The sequence below is a fragment of the Callithrix jacchus genome, chromosome 10, assembly GCF_049354715.1.
Source record: "Callithrix jacchus isolate 240 chromosome 10, calJac240_pri, whole genome shotgun sequence".
Lineage (NCBI taxonomy): Eukaryota > Metazoa > Chordata > Mammalia > Primates > Cebidae > Callithrix > Callithrix jacchus.
In genome coordinates, this window is record NC_133511.1 from 54,471,676 (window position 1) to 54,495,303 (window position 23,628).

The 23,628-nt window shown below is 42.0% G+C and overlaps 1 protein-coding gene across 47 annotated transcripts in view; it reads left to right on the plus strand.

Annotated features, from left to right (window-relative positions):
• The first annotated feature begins 3,543 nt into the window (after window positions 1-3,543).
• The window catches only part of SYTL2 (synaptotagmin like 2), a 119,258-nt gene continuing 99,173 nt past the window's right edge, over window positions 3,544-23,628 (plus strand). For 45 of the 47 annotated variants that reach the window (XM_078340055.1, XM_078340077.1, XM_078340041.1 and 42 more), the window contains exon 1: window positions 3,544-3,755. The gene's annotated coding sequence lies outside the window, so the exon portion shown is untranslated. Of the gene's footprint in view, window positions 3,926-23,628 lie in introns of all 47 variants that reach the window. The other 2 variants (XM_078340042.1, XM_078340046.1) reach the window with 1 other exon arrangement.

Consider the following 23,628-nt stretch of genomic DNA (forward strand, 5'->3'; position numbering starts at 1 on the left):
ACAATACTCCATCTTGTTCAGTTCCATAGAGCTACAAGAATCTTATCCTTGTTCAGACAGGGGTTCTGAACTTAAATAACTCAAGTTTCCCTACAAAACTTTTCCAGGCCCATGCCCTCCCTGCAGTTTTCTAAGCTCACTTCTACTCCTTTCCCAGTTAGTTTTCACAGATCCAGCACCAACCTTTACCTGTAGGTTTAGTTTTTTCCAGGATTACACTTCCCCTTTCCAATATATTAGTTAGAGTCACATACACTGAAGGAGGGGGTCAACAAAAGCTTAAATTCAACTGTGACCAAGGTAGGTCTTGAAGGAGGGCACAAGTTATGTCAGATGGAAGGGGTGACAGAACATTGAGGTGCAGAGAGGCAGGCAGAGACATGGAGAGTATTGTTTCCAAAATCTATAATAACTCTCTTGCAGCCATTATCACGCTATTAGCTAACACGTATTTAGATCTTACCTTAGGCCAGGCAATGTGCTATATGTGTTATGTATTATTTCCTTTGCATGGGGCAGGTAATATTACTACTTCTGTTTTATAGAACAATCACTAACAAGTTAAGTGACTCAGGCTGGGTGCAGTGGCTCACGCCCGTAATCCCAACACTTTGAGACACTGAGGTGGGCAGATCGCTTTAGCTCAAGAAGTCAACATTACGAAACCATGTCTCTACCAAGAAAACAGTAATTATCTGGGCGTGGTGATATGTGCCCATAGTCCCAGCTACCTGGAAGGCTGAGGTGGGAGGATGGCTTGAGCCTGGGAGGTTAAGGCTGCAGTGAGCTGTGTTTGTCCACTGCCTGGGCAACAAAGTGAGACCCTGCCAAAAAAAAGAAAGAAAAGAAAAAAGAAAAGGAAAGAAAGAAATTAAGTGACTTGTCCAAAGTCATCCAGCTAGTTCTGTGGTAGAGCCAGGAGATGCACCAAAGTCTGTGCATCTAAACTTACCCCATGCTGTCCCTACTCTCTTGCCTTCCCCTTCAATGTCAACCTAGAATTCTGGGAAGTTTAAGTGTCACTTATATGCAAACCATTTTGAAGCGTTCCTATGGGATAGGTGGAACAGGCCACTGCTGACTTGATGTGATCATGTTAACCAAGTCTTGTTCAGCACTCTATATGTTCAAGGCATTGTGCTAAACATGTGCATCTTCTTTTAATCTTCATAGAAGGCCTGAGACAGCAGTGCAATTATTGTCTCTTTAATAAATGAGCAAACTGAAGCACAGGGAGGTTGAGTAATTGATCTAAGATCCTATTAGAAATTGACATTTTTAACAGCATTTGGACCTTGGCCAAGAGCTCTAAGATTTAGTCTCCGACCCATACAAGATTTGGACCAATTGACAGCCACAACAAGAACCTGCCTTAAAATTTCTCCCCCACCTGCCTGCCCCAGAACCTGAAGTGAGGATCCTGTGACCCTCTTTAGCATTTAAGTATTGCTATTTGTTTCCAGGGGAGGAATGATACTGGGAATAGCACATGTTTAGTTCCTTCAAAGCCCTATGCCAGGTGATGCAATGTACCCAGAGGTGAGCAAGACCCAGTGTCTGCCCTCCAGAGCTAGAGAGGGGCAGGAAGGGGATAAATAAGACAGGTGCAATCAAAAATAAAAGTGTAGTACTAAAAGCATCTGAGGTCATGCCACTCCCTTGTTTGAAATCATTCAGGAGGCTGAGGCAGGAGAATTGCCGGAACCCAGGAGGTGGAGGTTGCGGTGAGCCGAAATTGCGCCATTGCACTCCAGCCTGGGTAACATGAGTGAAAATCCGTCTCAAAAAAAAAAAAAAAAAAAAAAATCATTCACCAGCAGCCATCACCAACAGGACACAGCCTGCTTCCCTTGGCAAGGCACGTACAGCCACTCCTCCAACTTCTGCCCACCTACCTCCTTAACTTCATCTCTGCCTCACTGTCTCAAATCCTGTGCAATAGCCATGACATATGACAGGCATCTCCATGTCTCTGCCTGCCTCTCTGCACCCAGTGTTCTGTCACCGCTTCAATCTGACCTAACTCATAGCCCTCCTTCAAGACCTATCTTGATCACATTTGTATTTAAGTTTTTATTGTCCCCCTCATTAAGCGCAGTGACTCTACAACACTTTGTAAACCTATTATAACACCCTAAAATGAAATTATGTACAAATCTGTCTCTTCAAAGGGAAGACCAGTGGCTTATTCCTATTTTGCATGTGGAGTGCTCACCCAGCACAGGGACACACTAGGCTCTCAAAGACTGAATGAAAGCCAGAATGCACATTTCCACGCGGTGCCAGGACTCTCTGGCCAGGCTAGTAGTTTGCACTGGGCACTAAGTGAGGCCCTTGGTGTTAAGCATTTGTAAGTTTGGGGTGGGAAGACCTTTAGAAGAACTAAAGACAGACCTGGACCATCCTCAGTTGAATGCACAATAGGAGATAATAAGGAAAAAGGCTTTGAGGTTCACCTCCTTCAGAGGTTTGCCTGGGCTGGTCTCATCATGGGTAACTTATAAAAATAGGCACTGATACAATGTTTTCATTATTTTATTAATTAACTAATTTATTTATTTTTTGAGATGGAGTCTTGCTCTGTCACCCAGGCTGGAGTGCAGTGGTGTGATCTTGGCTCCCTGCAGCCTCCACCTCTCGGTCCAAGTGATTCTTTTGCCTGAGCTTCCCAAGTAGCTGGGACTATGGGCGCTTGCCTCCATGCCTGGTTAATTTTTCTATTTTCATTTTTAATTTTATTAGAGACGGGGTTTCGCTGTGTTGGCCAGGATGGTCTCAAACTCCTGTCCTCAGGTGATCCACCTGCCTGGGCCTCCCAAAATGCTGGGATTACACGCCACCGTGCCCAGCCACAATATTGTATTTATTGTATTGTATTGTCTGCCTACCTGCCAGACAGCACCTTCCAGGAGCATACCAGTCCTCTTTGCATACACCATGTTGGGCAGGCTGGTCTCGAACCACTGACCTCATGTGATCCACCCGCCTCAGCCTCCCAAAGTGCTGGGATTGTAGGCGTGAGCTACCACGCCCAGCCAGAATTATTGTATTTTAAAGCATCACTTAATTTAGTCCCCTCAACAACCCGTAAGGCTTCTTTTCTTCTTCTGTTTCACACGTGAGGAAACTGACGTCCCGAGGGTTAAAGCAACTCACCCCAGGACCGGCTCCATACCCTCCGCGCCCCTTTCCCTGCTCAGTGGCTGTCCCCACCCGGAGGGCAGGGGCTCCTAGTGCTCCACGTTCTCGGGCTCCAAAGCCCCCTAACGCGCCGTGATGATAATAATAACAATGCTGCTTTCTTTATTTGTACAGAAAACAAGTTGTTTCGGGGCAAGGTACACTGGGGAAGGAGGCTGGGAGCGGGAGAAACACAGCAGGCGGGGTGGAGGCAAAGGGAGGAAAGGGGAGAGGGCCGGGGCTGGAGGGCGCTGGGTGCCGGGCGGGGAGGCCGGGGCGGGAAGCGGGCGCAGTGCCATTGGCCGGAGCACCCAGGACCGGCCCCTGCGCGCCGCCTGCCGCCCGCGGGGGGGACTCGCGCACAGCGCTCCGCGTTGACGGAGCCGGGAGACACCCGGGCTGAGCTGTGCGCTTGCAAGCCAGGCAGAACCGCCTGCGCCCGTTGGGAGAGTGAAGGCTCGCAGCGTCCAGCCCGGGGGAAGGTAACGCGCTGCGCCCGGGGCTGCGGGGTTTGCAACGCCAGGCCGAGGTCTGGGGCCAGAAGAGGAGAGAGATGGCGAGGCTGCGACTCCGAGGTGTGCACTCAGGTTCCAGTCTCTACTTTGCCCACTCGCTGTGTTACCTCGGGCAACTTTGTTTCCCTCTCTCGGTCTCTGCTTCCTCCTCCGTGAAGTGAGGGAGGTGGTGTAGAAAGATGTTCCTTAGTTTTCCGAGTTCTAAAATGGGAACTGCGTGTTGGCAGCGGGTAAGCTCCTTTCCTCAGTTTCCCACCTACTCCAGAGCCACCTCCGCTGCCCAGGCGGCCAGGAAGCTGGGATGCCCGGGTGGGCGGGGGTTCTGCTGGGCTCTCGAGTTTTCTGGGCCTTTCAGGGACTGATGTGGGCTTGGGGCTGGGTGCTGGGAAGACCTGGCTGCAGAGTAACTGCCCTCAGATTGCTCAGGTGCAGAATGGTAGGGCGTTAGGACCTGTTTACCGGTGGGGTGTTGTGAAATGTCGGCCAGGGAATGATGATTTCTCCTTTGAAAATAAGACTTGTTTTGGAATTCTCTTCCATATTCACACCTCGTCCCACAGCGATCTATAAACCACACGAGTGGGCTTTATCATCCTTCAAAGTGGAAAAAAAAAACGACTGCGTTCAGCGTCTAAGACACAGAGCTCCACCAGCAGATAGGAAGTGGGTCTCTCTCTGCTCCCATTCTGCCGCCTCTTCCCTTTCCTTCCTCCTCCCTTTGTAAATCCCCTCTGACCTTGAGGGGCTCCACTTCCTGCCTTAATGAAAAGTTCTTCTTTTCATTTAGTGCTGGTTTGTGACCAACAGCCTCCAGGGCTTTGGGCCCAAGGTTGAGATGGAAACCTAGATAAGAACAAGCTATGAATCACACTGTCAGCTCGCTCAGCCACACAGCCCGGGAGGGATGTACAGAGGAAGCCCGCTGGGGCTTCAGATAGAGAGACCCTGAAAAGTGGGGTGGATGCAAACTGCCGTCGTCCCCCTGAAGGCAGCCCTTTCCCATCAGGATGGTGACCTCTGCTGTCTGTTGGATGGAGCAGCCAGATAGAGTAGGATGATTGAAAGGGACAGATAATTTGGCTGAATTTCTATGGAAGGTCTCTAGCATTTCCCTCCTCTCACCTTCCTCCCCTCCTTTTCACCTCTGTTCTGCCCCTTCTCACCCCTAGTGTGGTGTCCAGGTGAAATCAGATTGCAGAACCCATCAAGAGCAGCCAGGAAGGAGAAGAGAGGGTGTGGGGACGGCAGCAGGGCAATGTTGACTGTTGTTTACTGGACACTTACTATGGGCCAGACACTTCTTTTTATGTAATAAATATAACCTTAATTGTCACAAAGTCACATGAGGGGTATACTATACTCTATTTTATGTATGAGAAACAGACTCAGAACGATTGCTTCCTTTAGTCACTTAGCTAGGAAGTAGCTTAGCTGGGATTCAAATCCAATCTGATTCTAAAACCTGTGTTCTTTACACTTTCTTTGTGCTCCTTGAGTAAGAGCAAGCTGGAATACCAAAATATGTAACATTATTGAGTTCTCACCAGGTGTCAGGCACTGTGCAAAACATCTTAGAGATATTATGTCATTTATGGTGCAGGAGTTTCCGTTATTCTGGAGGTAATCCGTGACTGCCTTAGCCTCTCAGCAGCAGTCCCGTTCTAGAAGGCCTGCCTAATCCTGCCCAGCTGCTAGTGTGTGGGTGGGGCAGAGCCCTGTTTGCTTTATCCTAGAGGTGGTTTGGGGTCTAATGAAAGATTGATTGTCCACATCTGACCAGTTAGCACTAACCGTTGGCTGGTGAATGATTCCACTGTCCCCTAAGAGGCCTTTTTCAGGTTTTGCTCAATAAGCATTTGTGGAATGAATGAATTAGCACCTTGTGCAGAGTGGCCTGCTGCCTTGTAGAAATGTGAGGCAGCCCAGGGGAAGCCCAGGTTCCACCATCTTCAAAACCCAGATGCTAGTCTAGGTGTTTCTCCTCTTTGGGCAAGGGAGGTAGGGTGAACTGTGCCTGTGTAGGCTTCCAGAGATCCTTGGCAATATGTTTGCTGGTCACCTGTTTTATACAGAATTTTTAAAGATACAGTAGATGAAGAAAAATGTGGCTTTTTTTTTCCAATTAAGAGGAAAACTTCCTTGGTATTAATGAGGTTGTCACTATCTCAAAAGTTGGAGTGAGGGATAAGATTATAATGTTTTTCTTAGGGCTTACCAAACTTCTCCGTAGAAGACCCCAGCAATGGAAAAGAAGACCAACAAGTACTCCTGCACTTATGCAGTTTTTTCATTTGATTTCATAATATATGGACTTTGGTTTAAATATATAAAGATTTTTCTTCAAAATATCTGAATAAAATTGGTGTCCAGGCAGATCATTATATATTCTTAGGGGCTTCAAGTATCCAGATTGAGCAGTAGGACCAAGGTTCTAGAGGGCTTAGGGTTTGCATTTTCCATTCTCTGAGTCACAGTAATAGAGCTTCTCTAGTCCCTTTGGAGATATCCTCTTTTCCCATTTTTCAGAATGAAGAATGTTTTAAAAATAAAAGTATCCTATATTGTTTTTCTTATTACCAAAACTAAACATATTTATTGCAGCAAAAAGATAAGATCCAGATTAACATGGATAATAGTATCAATACATCTATACTCAGAAACAACTAAAGCAAAACTTGGGATATAGCCTTTTAAATCTTTTTCTTTGCATCTATATTAATAAAGTTTAAAAACACACAAGTGAATACAATACTTTTGATTGAATTATTGTCAGAGCTAGGAGCCATCTGAGATTGTTTTTGAAAGAATGTGGAGAATAAATTATGAATAACTAAAACTATCATGAAGGTTAATCTTGTTTGTGAGACCGAAAGTTCACCCCTCATAACTCCCCTGTGTTTATCTTCCTGGAGAGATGAGTGCTAGTCCATGGGGTTGCTGTTGAAAATGCAGGGTCAAGCTGTACTTCTTGCTAAATGTCTCAAGTAACAGAAAAGGTAGCTCTTTAGTGTTGCTGAGGTGCAAAATTTGAGCAGAAAATTCAGAAACTAATTTGCACAGTAATTTGCAGAAAATTCACATGGGTCCTAGAGAAAGTCATTGCCCCAGAATTTCATTTTATTACCTGTGTGACCTTGGGCAAGACAGATGGCTTCTTTGAGCTGGTTTCCTCTTCTGTAAATTGATGATAATGAACAAATTCTATCCTCACTTACCAGAGTCACTATAAGGATCAAGTGTCAGGTGTTACTGTTTGTTACTTAGACTGCCTGTATGTGTGTATGCTATTAATATTTTTAGGATATTTAAATATAGAGACATTAAAAACATTGTCAGTCTTTATAAAATCTTGGAATCTAACTCTTGGTATTAGTAGGACTTGATCATGATGTAAATGCTCTATTGGGACTCAAGTTTTCCTCAAAGAATGTAGGTTTCCTTGGTGACTAGTATCTCATTGATCTTCATCACAATCCTGAACAGAAGAGGACATAAAATAGTCTCATTTTATAGAATGAAAGCAGGCTTGCCATCCAAGAGAGTTGTTCAGTTACACAGGAAGCCCCAGAGCTCCTGGGAGCTGTCTCTAGTTGCCCTAAGAAAGGCAGAGGCTTGCTAGGAGGAAGCAATGAGAACATCTGGAAAGTTGCATATGTGGGGGCATATGAGTGCCAGTAGCCATTACCTCAAGGACTGTTGTCAGGTGTGCACCATGCTCCTGGCCGCTCTGAGGAGATAATGGGCCCTGCATTCGGAGGCAGGTGGCTTGGTTTCAACTTCTGCATCTGCCAAAGACAATCTCTGCAATCTGGGTTTAGTCCCACCTTCTCCCTGAGCCTCGGTTTCTATATAAAGCTAGAGAGTCAGAACAGATGAGGTTCCTTCCAGTCTTAAAAATCTGATTCTGGGTTATTTTCCATTCATAGTTTCCCAAATTGAAGTCTGGTAGAGAATTTCCACATCCAAATGAATCAGATGTCAGAAAATGTTTCTACTTCGTGTTGCTTCAAGCTTTTGATGCCCCCTCCTGATTTTGTAAGGGTCTCCTCTATTGTTTGCCCTCATGCAGAACACGTGATCCACAGGTAATTGAAAGGAGAGTGGTTTCTGCTCATGTATTTGTTATTATTAATTTACAACCTCTTAAGATTGTTAGGAGGAGAGAACTGCTTTCAGGGAATTTTGGGGATTTTTAAAAAGTTATATAGGAAAACTTTTATTTGATAAATATAACTTCATAAACTTTAAAAAAATTACTGAGAGCTGTACAATAATTATACTACATTTACTGACAATGCAGAGAATTTTTAAAGGATTAGACAGCCACAGTGTTTCAGGGAATTTCAGGGAAGGTAGCTTGACAGAAATACAGTATAATGAAAGCAGGTTTTAAAAATGGTAATAAAGCCACGTTTCACTAATTATTTGCCTCTTAAGTCACTAAATACATATTTTTCTCTAGTGCCCTTTGGGCACTTGGCCCTGTGGTAGGACTATTGCAGAATGTGGGAGAAGCACATGACCTCACTCTTAAGTGGCTCAGAACTGGGTGGGGGGAAGAGAAGGAAAAAGGAAGGAAAGAGATATGCAGCTGTGGTTGGAATAGGATGGAGATGAAAATAACAATTTGGGAAAAGACTGAGCTCTTGAGGGCTCAGAACTTGTGTTTTATTTCTGTATCCACATAGCCTGGCACTGTTTCTGGCACTCAGTGGGAACTTAGTGTAAGTATTTTAAATTAATTAATAAATTAACAAAGAAAAGAATGAATGAATCACTCTGCTGAAATGTGGTACAATGTCCTCAGATGACTGCAGTGACTTCTTCACATATGTGAGGTACCTGCAACCCACAAAAACACTTTCCTATGCGTTATCCTTTGTAGTGACTATTGAGAAAAGAAGGCCAAAATGAGAGCATGTCCTAATGTCATACTTTCTAAATGCTTTGTAGTTGCTCGTATAGATTTGGTTTATTATTTCTAGATAAGTCCTCTTCTTTCTATAAATGCATCAAAAAATATTTGGGGGTAGGAAGATATAAGAGACCTAGTAAATTCCACATATTTGCCTTCAGAGTTAGAAGGGGAAAGATAGGCATCACTTGATTTCTTAGTGAATATAAGTTTATTTTTCTTCCCTTGAAGACGCATTGTTTCATGGTAAGTCTTGACAGAAAGGATGCCATCACCACTAGCTTATGATTAGACAAATGTGTTTTGTGTTGCCATCACTCCTGGCCACAGGCGCCTGGGCTCTCCAGTCTCTGGCTGAGTCACTTGATTGAAATACAGGGCTGTGAGGCTGAGGGCATGGGCTGGATCCCAGGCCAAGCTAAGTTGCTCAGTCAGGTCTATCCCTGACCATTCCCATCCCCTCTGCCAGTGATCTGTGTTGGGAGGAAGGCTGAGCTGTAGTGTGTTAGATTCCTTAGGGAAGATTCTTTACCACTGTTAGTTTTAGACTAGTCATTTGAGTTATATAACTAAAAGATTTGGGTTTTCAGTTTGATTTTTTTTTTGAGAGAGATGGGATCTCACTGTGTTGCCCAGGCTGGTCTTGCACTCATGGGCTCAAGTAATCTTCCCACTTTTACCTCCCAAAAATGCCATGGTTAAAGGCATGAGCCACTACACCTGGCATTTTGTCATTAAGATATAGTCTAGGTTGTTTCAGTTCTGCAATCTTGTGACACATTCGGGGTTTTCATCCTGAGATCTTTGCTATCCCCAAAACTGCAATTATTATCGTAGCCTATGATTCCCTCCATTTGTCTAGAAACTGAGAATGATCAGTTTTGTTTTATAAGATCGTTTACAGAATTAAATGAGGTCCTATAGTTAATGAAAACCAGCAAAAACAGATTGAGATGCTGTTGCTGGGTGGTTGACCAAAGACTTCCCAGCTAAGGACTCACCATCTCATTCCTATCTGGTGCTATTTTTTATTTAACTATAATTTCTATGTGACGTCTCAAGTTATGAATAATTGGAGCCACAGGCATTCAATCTACAAATACAATGAATCTACTGCTATAATGGCACCTAGGAGTAGTATCTGGTTATGTAGGATTCATTTTCCTCAGTTATTTTAAAAGTACTTTGCCTGATCTAGTATTTTTGATTGCTGATGTAACATATTGCATTATGTGTAATTGCTTCAGACTGTTTTTTTCCAACCCTGTGAGGCAAGTGAATGATAATGCTGTCTGACATTTAATGAGCACTTACTGTATATTAGGCACTATTCCAAGCTCTGTACTTACATCAGTTCATTTAATCCTCACAATAATCTATTACTGATACTATTTTTGGTACTATGATTGTTTCTATTTTATGATGAGAAAATTGAGGCCATGTAAGTTAAATAAGTTGCCCGAGGTGACACAGCCAATAAGAAAAACAACAGAGATTTGAATTCATGCAGTGTGACTCCAGAGCCCATGCCTTGGATCATTGGAAGATAATATGATATGATTGTACCCTACTCTTGTATTCTGCTCTACTATTCATGAAATCAGGGAGCTGCAAACTGAATTCTAGATGCAGAATGAGGGTACATAGCTTGGGTTAGTGTTTTGACCACCCAGGATAACCCTTGAAAATGGGCTTGTTGTAAAAATTTAGAAAATTTTGTTACACAGAAATAGTAATAATTAATAAAGTGTAAATATTTCAGGAAATATAAGGGGGTGACACCAGACTACAAAGTGATGTATCCTATTTAAGAATCAACGCTAGCTGGGTGCGGTGGCTCATGCCTATAATCCCAGCACTTTGGGAGGCTGAGGTGGGTGGATCACAAGGTCAGGAGTTCAAGATCAGCCTGACCAACATGGTAAAACCCTGTTTCTGCTAAAAATACAAAAATTAGCTGGGCATGGTGGCACACGCCTGTAATTCCAGCTACTCAGGAGGCCGAGACAGGAGAATTGCTTGAACCCAGGAAGTGGAGGTTGTGGTGAGCTGAGATTGGGCCACTGTACTACAGCCTAGGTGACAGAGCAAGACTCCATCTCAAAAAAAATAAATAAATAAATAAAATCAACACTGTCTGGAATGTAGTAGCTGAAGTGCTGTGTTTAGGAAGCTGAGTACAAGTAAATCACATCATTTGTGCTCCTTTAGAAAAGCAAAAATGGTATCTTTCTTTTCCATTATTTTAGGGATGCTACAAATAACAACATAATAAACAGAATGTCTGTTATCTATAGTGCAAACCCTATGTCAGTTCCTTTGCTATGTCCTTGCTCCTCTAATTGGCTGGACTCCTCTCTAAAGTAGGTGATAATTATCCACTTTACTGATGAGGAAATGGAATCACAGAGAAGTCCTTTGCCCAAGGTCACAGAGGTAGTAATGGCAGAACAAACAATTGAGCCCAGGTTACTTTGACTGAAAACTGCTCTTTTCAACCCAGTACTGCCTCTTTTGGGGGAGTTCTTTAAAGGAAAGATGTTATTTTCATGCTTACTGAATCCCGTGTTAAGACAGGTTTGTCATGAGTCTTGAAATAGATTATAAATATTCAAAACTAGGATTGTTCCAGAAAACCTAGGTTATTTCTATTGCCGTAGAGATGTAATGATGGACTTGACATAATCTTCCAGGAAAAACAGTTGGTTCTCCTAGTGCTCCATGGCCTGAGAAGTCAGCAACTTATTGCTGCAGTTATGAAGGAGCACAGCCTGGGGCTAGAATAACTGTAATACTACTCTGGAGAACTGGCAAGAAGACCCCAATTACAGTTTACTTTGGGGCATCACAACTTGATAAGTGAGAGAAAATATACTGAAGAACTTGAGAAGAAATGAAGCTGATCTTGTAGATGACATGAGAATTTTATAAAGTCGAATTTTTGCAGGAGTTGTCCTAGCAGGACCACTTAGATAAGACATACTTTTACAGTTTTATAATGTGCATTCTTGAATCTTTCTGAATTATCACACCACCTTTCTGCAAATGTATTCACTGTGTTCTTGCTAGAATCCTAGTGACACCTGGCCATCTGATGGTTATAGCAGATGGTTTTGAGGTGCAATCATAGGTGGAAGCCAGAGTTATGAAACATAGTGGGCAACAAAGTGATGGGAGAGGGGTTATGGTTAAGAAGGTGTTTTCGACTAGTGTCCATGTTTCCCATAGAGGCCACTTTGTAGTGGAAATAAACTTGGCTTTGGAATCAGATGAGCTTGAATTTAAACTTGGATCCACTTACTAGTTGTATAATAGAGCAACTAACTTAACTGTGGTTGGCAGCTTTTGAGTTTCTTAGTGGTAGGAGTCTCAACTTCCTTTTTGGAAAAAGTTGCATTCATTTTCTCACAAGATGGGGTTATGAATATATTAAAGCCTCTGACTTTGTGAGATACATAGGGTCACTATTCAATACGTTAGTTCTCTTCCTTTCCTTTCTTCCCTTGGCTTTCCTTCTCTTCCCCTTGCTTTCCTTCCCTTCCCCTTGGCTATTGAGAGTGACAACATGAAGTAGTACTTACAGTACAGGGTGGTGAGTGTTCTAGTAGAAATGTGTATGGCTTATTGTAAGGTTGCTGAGAGAGCAACTGCCTGGGAATGTAGGAAGGAAAGATGACAGATAAGCTAGACCTGTGGCTGAGTGGGAGTTTGCTAGGTTAAGAAGAGAGGAAACATTGAAGAATATTTCAAGTTCAAAGTCATGGAGGCAGGGAGAACAGGGATAGTAAGAAGTGGGAGAGACTACTGAGTTGGCATACAGGGCAGGTAAGTTGTGGTTGGTGGTGCTGCTAATTAGTGGGGTTTCACCAAAGGTGAAAATGAGGCTAAAATCTTACGCTTTATCTTGAAGGCTGCCCTTTATCTTTGACATTTCTCAATATTGTGAGTGAGATAATGAAATTTCTCTTTAGAATAATAACACTGTTCATGATATGGAAGATGAGTTTGGGGTTGATTGGCATGCTTGTTTGCAGTTGTCTGTGTAAAGGAGATACATATATTAAAACTTTTTTGGTAAAATGGTACTTGTAGAAGTGGTGCTGCTATTCAGGACTTGTACAGGAAAGTACATAATATGTTGGAAAATGGTGACTCCATATACTAATTTATGGACTGGATCACACTGGAGCCAAACTATTCCAAGATGATAAATATGTCTTGCCTTGAATTAAGCATATTTACCACTTCAATAAAGGACAAGGTGTGTTTCTGGCAAAATGATTGAAACTTGAATCCAGAAAAAAATGTTGAAGGCCCTTTTTTGTATTTCCAGAATTGAGTTTAAGATTCTAGGGATAGTTGATGCCTAACACATGCTGAATTTGGTTAGTGCTTTGTAGAATTTCTTGTGCTTAGCATGCACTATTGTGGTTAGCAGCTGCTGATTTTCTTACAGGGAGGAGCAGAGAGGCTCAGACTGCAAAACTATCATCTATGGGAAATGGCAAGAAGCGAGGTGGCCCTTCTCTCCAAGCAGTTAGGATCCGACACACGTACACACAGATGTGTGTTTGTGTGTTTCTAGGCCGGTGTTTATGTTTTCCTGATAGTTGTCTGCTTTATCCAGACCAGAGGGAAAACTATATTACCTGGGTTCCTTGGGGAAAGCCACTGGGGAGATTAGTCTTGGTAACTAGAGGTGCCTCAATGTGAAGGCAATCACCTGCTTCCCCACATAAACTATTAATAATGTGTGGCCAGGAGCCAAGGGTGTGGAGGAGACGTGGCTCTACCTGTCAGATTCTGCAGGGGACAGATGTGACTCTACGGGGGAACTGAGCACAGGTATTTGCTTGGTGTGTGAGGAAGTGAGGAGGGAGTGGCTGTGTTTGTTTTTTCCCTTTTCTGGCATGCTTTCCCCAAGTTCACACTCTGAGCAGCCAGGAACTAAAAGCGAGTCTTGGGTTGACATTCAGTGCATAGGGAGTAGGTTGTACGTTTTAAACTCCTGGGGGCCAGGCATGGTGGCTCATGCCTGTAATTTCAGCACTTTGGGAGGCCAAGGTGGGAGGATTCTTGAACCCAGGAGTTTGAGACCAGCCTGAACAACATAGAAAGACCCCATCTCTACAAAAAATAAAAAAATTAGCTGGGCATGTTGGCATACACTTGTAGTCCCAGCTACTCAGGAGGCTGAGGTGGGAAGATCTTCTGAGCCTAGGAGATCAAGGGTGCAGTGGACCATGATTGTGCTGCTGCACTCCAGCCTGGGTGACAGAAACCCAGCAAACTCTTGGAGACATCCCACATTGAGCTTTTGGAATACTAGACCTTTGAACCTTCATGAGCCAGTCCCTAAAACCTTTTTACTGTGTTAGTCAAGTCTCAGTCTAGTCCTTTGATAGATTCTGGTTTGGGCTCTTTCCTTTTCGACCAAAGCACCAAAACTGATGTATGGGAATGGTCAGGTCCTTGAGGATGTGTTTGCGTGTGTTACCACCTGTAGATAGGGTGACCAAGGCTGTGAGCTTAGTTTAATGCTTAAGTATGGTATGATTGATGCTTATAGAAAATGTCTTGCTATTCTTTTAAAACTATTATTAAACAGTGATCATTTGTTGTTAAAAATGTCAGCATGCTATAGTGGGAAGAATATCAGATTTGGATACAAAAGTTAATTTATTTGACAGATCCACACTGAGTGTTTTCTATGTTTGTGTGTCAGAAATTGTTTTAAGCTAAGAGTCCAGTATAGATGTCTGTAATTACCACTCAGTGTGATGTTCATAGTCAGATGTGAGCACAGAAGAGGGAGGTGGGGTGGTGAGAGGAAGGGAGATCAAGTGCCAAGGTAGGGCTTCCTGGAAGAGGCGGCATAGGAGAGGAGATGTGGGTGAATAGGAATCAGGTCAGGAAGGCTGGGAAGTAGTATGGTAAGCATAGTTTCGTGTTCAAGACAAGCCTGGCAGGAGCTGAGGCTAGTGAAGTAGGCAGCGGGCTGATCATGGAGAGAGTCATGCATGTGATTAAGGAGACTGGATGTTTTTTATGGACTTTTAGTCACCTTTGTTGAGCTCTTTCTAACCTTGTCTCTAACTCCGAAATCTTAGATGTTCTTAAAACTGTAGCTCTATGGTAATTCTTCCTGAAAACTTCCTGCCTCCTCACGGCAAGTTTTCTTTCCCTCCTCTAACTGGTTTAGTGTTTGGCTTATTCTACCTTTATGGCCATCATCACATACCATTGTGTTTTATTGTTCTTTATGTTCTCAACTATTGCTCCAAAAGTTCTTAGAGGACCAGGACTGAAGGGACTTATTATTTCCTTAATGCCCAGAGCCCAGAAGGCTGACATAGTACAACTGTGCTGAATGAATATATTTTGAAGTGCCAAGTTATGTTCACTGTCTTTTTGAGGATTTCAGTATATTGATTTAAGAATTTAGTGATCATTGGGCAGTTATCAATTAGTTAGATATCTGTCTTTTCATTCCCATGTGTGCAGAAAAGAATTAACAACAACAATAAACACACACACACACACACACACACCAAAAAAAAAAAAAAAAAAAGGAAAAAATTAAATGAAAGTTGCCAGGTTAAAAAAAAAAAAAGAATTAACATAGTGGGTGTGAAACTACCTATCTATAGACAGGCCTGCTTGCAGGTTGGCCTCTGGCTGGCATTAGGGAACTTGGCTTTCAAGAGGATTACCACAAATCTAAATGATATGAATAGCTTACTGTGCCTAGACAGTGCTAGCAATATGGTTTATGCCAAGCACCTGCTTTTCTGGAGGTCTGGAATTTGGGTACATGCCAGGAAGGGGTGCCTACATGACTTGTCCCCATTAAAAACTCTAGGCACTGCATCTCTAATGAACTGTCTGGTTGGTAACATTTCAGATTTGTTGTCACAACTTGTTGTGGTATCCAGTGTGACTTCTCTTGGAGAAGACCCTTGGTAGCTCCCACCAGGTTTTATCCAAACTTCACCTATGCACCTTTTTCCATTGTTGATTTTACTTTGTATCTTTTCATTGTATAAGTCATAGCTGTGACTATGACTGTATGTTGTCCTGTTGAGTTATTCTAGTGAATCATCAAACCTGGGACTGAACTTGGAGATCCCTTCAACACACCATGAAATGCCCCGTATGTGAAGCCAATTATTTTTTATCTTTTGTTTGTTTTTGGCTAAGACTCTGAAGATATTAAAGACTTGGGAAGTTATTGGTCTTTACAGAAAAGTAGGACCCATTTCTCAAGACTGTATGTATTTAGACATGTGAAGAGGGTGCTTAAGAAAGTTTCACTTTTTATTTTTTATTATTCCATGAAACAAATCAGATTTCACCTTTTGGAAATAAGTGTTAAGCTTTAAAATTTTGAGCTTTGGGAGTGTCAGAAGCTGTGATGATCCATTTGTTTTAAAATGAACAAGAATGAGAGGGCTCTCAAAAAAACTGAACTTGAGATCAGTGAGTATAGGCTGCATGTGGTGGCTCACGCCGGTAATCCCAGCACTTTGGGAAGCTGAGACAGGTGGATCACTTGAGGTCAGGAGTTCAAGGCCAGCCTAGCCAACATGGTGAAACCCCATCTCTACTAAAAATGCAAAAAAAAAAAATCAGCTGGCATGGTGGTGCCTGACTGTAATCCAGCTATTTGGGAGGCTGAGGCAGGAGAATCTCTTGAACCTGGGAGATGAAATTTGCAGTAAGTCAGGATTGTGCCACTGCACTCCAGCCTGGGTGACAGAGTGAGACTCCTTCTCAAACACCACCAGCAACAAAAACATTCTGGTCTTGAGATCAGTGGGTATAGACTAAGGTGTGATATAAGATAGATGAGTGGCTAGGTGGGGTATGGCCAGCTGAGGAAGCTGTGTATAAACATAGACTTCTTAGTGTTTTTTTTTTTAGATCACATAGGCTGTAGCTGACAAAAGGGACAATAACAAAGACTATTTTTTTTTTCAAGATGGAGTCTTGCTCTGTCACCCAGGCTGGAGCAAAGGTGGTATGATCTCAGCCCACTGCAATCTCTGCCTCCTAGGTTCAAATGATTCTTGTGCCTCAGCTTCCCAAGTAGCTGGGATTACAGATGCCAGCCACCATGCTCAGCTAATTTTTGTATTTTTAGTAGAGATGGGGTTTCACCATGTTGGCCAGGCTGGTCTTGAACTCCTGACCTTGTGATCTGCCCGCCTCAGCCTCCCAAAGCGCTGGGATTATAGGCATGACTCACTGTGCCTGGCCACCTACCTGGAGTTTTTAGCGCATATTTTCCTGGTGATGATGGCTTATGTGTGTGCTCTGTGCTTGTGTATTACTTTCCTGGGTCCTATGGGACTCCCAGAGTGGCAGCCTTCCCAGCACTATTTGCAATTTGGTAGATGTGAGGGAAGGGCATGGTGGCCTGCTCTGTCAGTTTGCTGATTTCAGAGCCAGTTCATCTTAAGCCATTCTTTCTTGCAGGTATTTGGTAAAAACTCATCTGGGAATAATCTGCTTTATCAAATTTGAAAAGTCAGTGAAAATTTTTATATTATAGAAATATAAGGAAGAAAATAGAAAAAGATGGTTTGGAGTAGCCTTTACTATTCTTCTTAGTTTCATCCTGGAAAATGTTTCCTATGTAACTTTTTTATTTTTATTTTAACCTAAGGAGCACATTATAGTAAAGAAACACAGCCTTGGGCTCTAGAGAACACAGTGAAAGTGCTGACCATGAGCAAATCAATTCAGCATCTGGTACAGTGCCTGGCACAGACTAGGGACACAATTAACATTTGTTAAATGAGTGTAACGCAGGCTACTGGGCATAAGTATCTGGCCTCTTCTGCCTAAATCAGAGAGTAGGCTAGACCCCAGTTCACATTAGTGTGCTCTGGCTGAGAGGGTTCAATTTTTTTTAGATATGATGGTGAGCCAGGCCATTGTCATTTCAGAAAATAAAATGCAAACATTATTCCGTGAGGGGATGTGACTTTTTTTGGGATGCTGAAAATAAATTTAGCAGTAGTCGTAGTAATAATAATAGCTAATACTTACATTAGCTAATGTAAGTATTACAGCTAATACTTACATTAGCTAATGTAAGTATTACAGCTAATACAAGTTTACTGTGGACTCATACCAGACTAAGTGCATGTAGTCCTTTATAACACAATTTAAGTAGATATTTTACTAGGGAGGAAGCTCAGTAACTTGCCAAGTTAACACAGTAGGCAATAATAATGTGGAGATATAAATGTGGAGACAAAGTACAGCCACTTAACCTCTCCTTAGTGATAGTGTAAAGGAATGGGGACCTAGGCATTTTGAAAGACCATCTCTTTCTTGGTTTGCTTTATTAGAAAAAAATGATGAATGGATCTACTTTCTATGAATTCCTGGAACAATTCCTGGAAATTCTGCTTTTATTTTAGTTCTATGTAAACCTCAAATGAACTTTAGTTTTCAGAAAGAAATACAAATTCATGTTTGAGACTTACTTCCTGTACTTCCCCAGCAATATAATGATTTTTTTTTCTCCTTTCAAATGCCAGACAAATAGTAGAAATCAAGCCCAAGCAAGCAGAAATGTCTGATAAAAGCAAGTTTCTTCACCAGGGGATAATTCATGGAGAGATGTGATGCCCATTTGAGAATCTGAATTCTTTTGAGTTTGGTTGTATGAAAGTCTCTCCTGTGACCTTGAGAAAGTGAGAGGTTTTATTACTTGTTCTGTTGTCCTTTAAAATTTAAATCTGGCTGGGTGTGGTGGCTCATGCCTGTAATCCTAGCACTTTGGGTGGCTGCAGTGTGAGGATCACTTGAGGCCTGGTGTTTGAGACCACACTGGAAACATAGAACCTGTCTCTAAAAAAAAAATTTTAAACTTCGTTAGGTGTGCTTTGCCATCTTTAATGTTGTTAAGCAATTCATTAGAGAAAAGAGCATACAATCCCTCAATCCTCATCCTGCAAAAATTCAAAAAAGCAGATTTAATTTTTTTTTTTCTTGTAGAGACAGGGTCTCACTATGTTGCCCAGGCTGGTCTTGAACTCCTGGGCTCAAACAGCTCTCCTGCCTCAGCCTCCCAATGTGCCAGGATTATAGGCATAAGCTATATTAGCTGGGTGTGGTGGCACGTGCCTCTAGTCTCAGCTACTCGGGAGGCTGAGGTGGAGGATTGCTTAAATCCAGGAGTTTGAAGTTACAGTGAGCCATGACTGTGCCATTGCACTTCAACCTGGGTGACAGAAAGAGGCTTTGTCTCTAAAAAAATGAAAAAATAAATAAATTTAAATCTGGCCAGGTGTGGTGGCTTATGCTTGTACTCCTGGCACTTTGGGAGGCTGAGGCAGTAGAGTTGCTTGAGCTCAGGAGTTCAAGACCAGCCTGGGTAACATGGTGAGACCCTGTCACTACAAGTAAAAAAAAAAAAAAAAAAAACCAAAAAGTTAAATGTGCTCTGTTGAATTTTTGGAGGATGGGGATTGAGGGGGTGTGTATTCTTTTCTGTAATGAATTGCATAACAACATTAAAGATGGCAAAGCATTAGCTTCTTATTTTGACTTATTTTTCAGACCACATAGTTATATTTAATTAAATATTTTCCAGGGTTCATATCTGTATAAGGGAGGGTATGACTAAAACAATGTGGAAATACAATTGCTTGCCAAATGACAGCTACAGATTCTCCAACCATTTTTGGGTAATAGGATTTTTCATTTGTGCAGAGCTAAATAATGTGACAGCTGTGAGATTTTAACCATGGATATGCCTATTTCTTTGCCTGTTGGAAAAATTTTCATGACAGGAAGTGTTGAGAGCATGCCCTTCATTTTTAAGGACAGGTTTATAGAATATTGGTAATGAGATATCTCAAATTAAATTTCATAGATGTTATCAGAATTTGAGGTGGCTGAAACTTTTCTCCATGTCTGCCTTTTTGAGAAATTTTGTAATTCAAAGTTCATGAACAGGAAGAAGAAAACTGATCATCTTCAAAACATAAAATATTATTATAACAATTTTCAAAGTATTTTCTTCTTTATAGGTATTTGTATTTTGAAATAAAGAAGACATGATAGAAGCTCTAAAACTAAGAATCTTAGGTGGAGGGCAGTATTTATAAATCATTTGCTTCTAAGATTTCTTTTGTGAAATTAGTTTTACTTATTGGTGTATTGTTTCCAAAGATTACTTGTTTGAAAAAGAAAAAATAACTTTCTGCAACTTCAAAGTGATACATTTCATAGGATCCCCATTCAGCGATTAAATGGGCTAGAAAGTTAATCTACAGGTTAAGAGAGAAATGAATATCCTTGACTTAGAACATAGAAAGGCAAAGTGACATTTGGCTTGCAATTGCCTTCACTGCCCTGTCAGATAGTCTATTCTAAACTACCCCATTAGGGTGGGGTTGAGAGAACTCTATTGGTAGAGCCCCAGGTCACCCCTAATTTGAAGATCACCCCCGCACTAGAGTCTGGGTTGGTGTCATGGTTTCCCAAGTAAGTCATGTTGTCTTCAGTGATTCAGGGTCTAACCTCCCACAGAACAACTGACTTTCCCTGGAGCAGACTATACCCCTCATCTAGCCATTTTTTTGTCTAACTTCCTATGACTCTTATAGGGTACACCCCCAGATTTAGTACATAATAATATGTTCTATACAATTTACCAGTTATACTTTGTGTAGGTTGTTTTCTCAGCTAGATTGTCAGCACATCAAGGTTATTAATCCCTTTTTCTTGCAACTTTTGTGATCACTATCGCAGCTGGTAGAATTACCAGGAAATGAGATTGGGAGTTATGGGCCTTTCTCAGTTACAAGATGTTGAGAAAGCAAACAGCTCTTTGCTGCATGTATTCCCTTCCTTATAGCTCCCAGTTTAGACATATGACTCCACGTGAGTTATTCCAAACATCTAGCTAACCACATGACTCCATCTGGGACATTGACTTACATTAGAAGAGAGGGAGTCAAGTGGGCAGTCATAAGAGTCTTCAAGTATGTATTTGAAGAGCTATTGCAGGCACATTGGAAAACAGCTGTTTGCCGTGTTCACAATGGATAGTGCAAAAGGGAACAGATGGCAGTTAGATGGTAAAAACCTAGGTGATAAGCAACTGGTTGACCTTTTAGAACAGAAAACATGTTTACGGGTCATCATCCCAGTCCTCATTATGTGAATGAGATACTGAGGCAGAGGCTGGTCTAAGTCCAGGTTCACAAAGCTAGTAAGTCACATAGCCAGGTATTGAGTTGGTGTCTTTGAGATTGCAGTTTGATGTTTTTCTGTAACTCTCTATTCCTAATCCTTAATCATTGCAAAGATTGTGGCTAGATGCTCAAGTGCTCTACCCAGCAAAGCTAAGGGCTATTTCTTTGTGGAATTTTGGAATTTTTTAAAGTTAAAAATCTCAATGTTTCTCTTTCTGGGAGGTACAAGTAAAGTAGGATATTTTTCTAGAGGTCACTGTGAACCAGAGTATTTACTGAGAATTCTTTTTTTTGGTGGGAGGAAAGACGAGGCTCGCTCTGCCACCCAGCCTGTGTTGTAGTGGTGCAATCTCGGCTCACTGCAACCTCTACCTCCCACGTTCAAGCAATTCTTCTGCCTCAGCCTCCCGAGTAGCTGGGATTACAGGCATGCACCACCTTGCCCAGGAATTTTTTGTATTTTTAGTAGTGATGAGGTTTCACTGTGTTGGCCAAGCTGGTCTTGAACTCCTGATCTCAGGTGATCCACCTGCCTCAGCCTCCTAAAGTGCTGAGATTACAGGCATGAGCCGCTGTGCCTGACCTACCTGAGTGTTCTTTTTTATTGGAAGATACACATTTGTTCGTATGAACGTTTCTTCTGCTGCACTTCATCTCTTCACATGAAAGTGGTTTCCAGGTCCTGTTTCTCTTTTCTGCTGTGAAATTGTGATCTGGGAGAAGTTACCAGAATAATAGGGCACATCCCAGTTATACTGAACATACAAGCAAGGATCTTCAAGCTTGTTCTTTAATTCTAACATGTAGAATCATTGGAATCATGGGAAGCTACTGGGAGGTGGTTTTTGCAATGCAGGTGAACTTGGAATGGGAGAGAAAATACAGTTGGCACATTGTAGGACTTAATAAATAATTGTTGAACAAGATTATCTTGTTGGGCAAGATAGTGAGGCTTCATCTCTACAACAAAAATAAAAGATTAGCCGGGTGTGGTGGCATGTGTTTGTAGTCCCAGCTACTCAGGAGGCTGAAATGGGAGGATCACTTTAGCCTAAGAGGTGGAGGCTGCAGTGAGCTAGGTTCATGCCTGGGCAACAGAGTGATACCCTGTCTAAAAATGATAAATAAATAAAATGTGTAATTTTCCTGGAAAGGACATTCATCTTTTCGAGATTTGCAAGATATACCAAACCTTTGTTACCTAACAGGGGCATATCTTTATATTCTGTCTATTTCATATTCTTCTGCTTATGGGGAGCATGTGTGGAATGATATTCTATTTTTGAGAGCTTTGCTTTGACACATGTGCTGTATGCCAAACAAGATTATTATGATAGAAGTAAAGCAACTAGATGTATGTGGAATGAGACCATGAGCTCTATAAAGGGAGAAGACCTTCTATGTCTTGGTCTTGGGTGATTCCTCCTCATTTTCAAGCAAAGGCCAGGCACATAGGGCTAAAAATGCAGTTGACTGACCAACTGACTGAGTTTAGTCTTTAAAAACTGGACCCTGGAACCATATTCCCTGTTTGTCCCTTCCTGCCTCATGGGTAAGCAAATATCTCCACTGCCTGGGCTCAGGAGATACCCATGCATAAAGTATTTCTCAGAACTACACATGACCCAGTGACACATCAAGAGCAAATATATTTTCAGACAGCTGCACACTCAGATGAAAAGTTACCACCCTTGGGTAAGAACAGAATAGGGCATTGCCAGATCTGAGAAGGAAGCAGTAGATAAATATAAATGTATAAAGAACAAGTAGCTTGCACAGCAGAGAAAGTAAACAGGCCCCTTCTCCTTCTTTTCCATACCTCTAGCCCACCGTTCTTAGAGGTCAGTAGACTATTCAGGTGTCTTCCTCTATTATCTCTGCTGCCTATGGGCAGAAGCACTGTGTGAAACCACTGGGTATGAATATACTAAACACCATAAAAATATTTTTTAAAAAAAGGAAAAGAAAAAAAAAACAGAAAAAAGAAAGAAACCATCAGGGAGGAAACCAAGCCCAAGACAAGCTGCTTTCTGTGGTGATGTAAGGGGAGACGACTTGCAGTATAGTCCTAGCAGCTACCCGCAAATGCCCTTGCCATCTTCCACTTGAACTTGTTTCTTCCCATTTACTCCATCTTCTATCTACATTTAGTTTGTCCACACTACTTTACCATTGTAAATGTAAGCAAAGTTTGATCTTTAGAGGAGGATGCTACATGAATAAAGCACTGTTATTTATAAAAACCCATAAACTTACTAAGAAATGGCTGCCATTTTGAACTATGAGGTGGGCACTAGTGCCTGGAAGTATCTGAAACAGTGAAAATGTTTATTGAGCATCTAGTGAGGTTGACATTGAGCAAGGCCTTTTATGAACACCATGTCTCCTTCATATAGCAGCCTTGCAGAAATGAATATTATCCCCCATTTTATAAATGGGAAATCTCAGGCTCAGAGAAATTCACTGGCACAAGAACACACAAAAAATAATTGTGCAGCTCTCTAACCAAAGCTATGTATGCTCTTGCTACTACGACAGGTTCAGATGGAAATGATTTTTAACCTCTCCCTGTGAGGCAAGTGGGCACAGCTATTACTGACCTTTTGAAGTTGAGAAAATTGAAGCAAAAACATTGTGAATTTCCAGTTTATCTTGTTCTACTATGGTTATAAAGTTCATCCATCCATTCATCTACTTATCCATTTATTTAAAGCACTTTTACTCAGGCTGTACTCTGGGTTTAGCATTGTGCTAGGCACTGAGAGGATATCAAACAGGTGTAAACATGGGCCCTCATGGG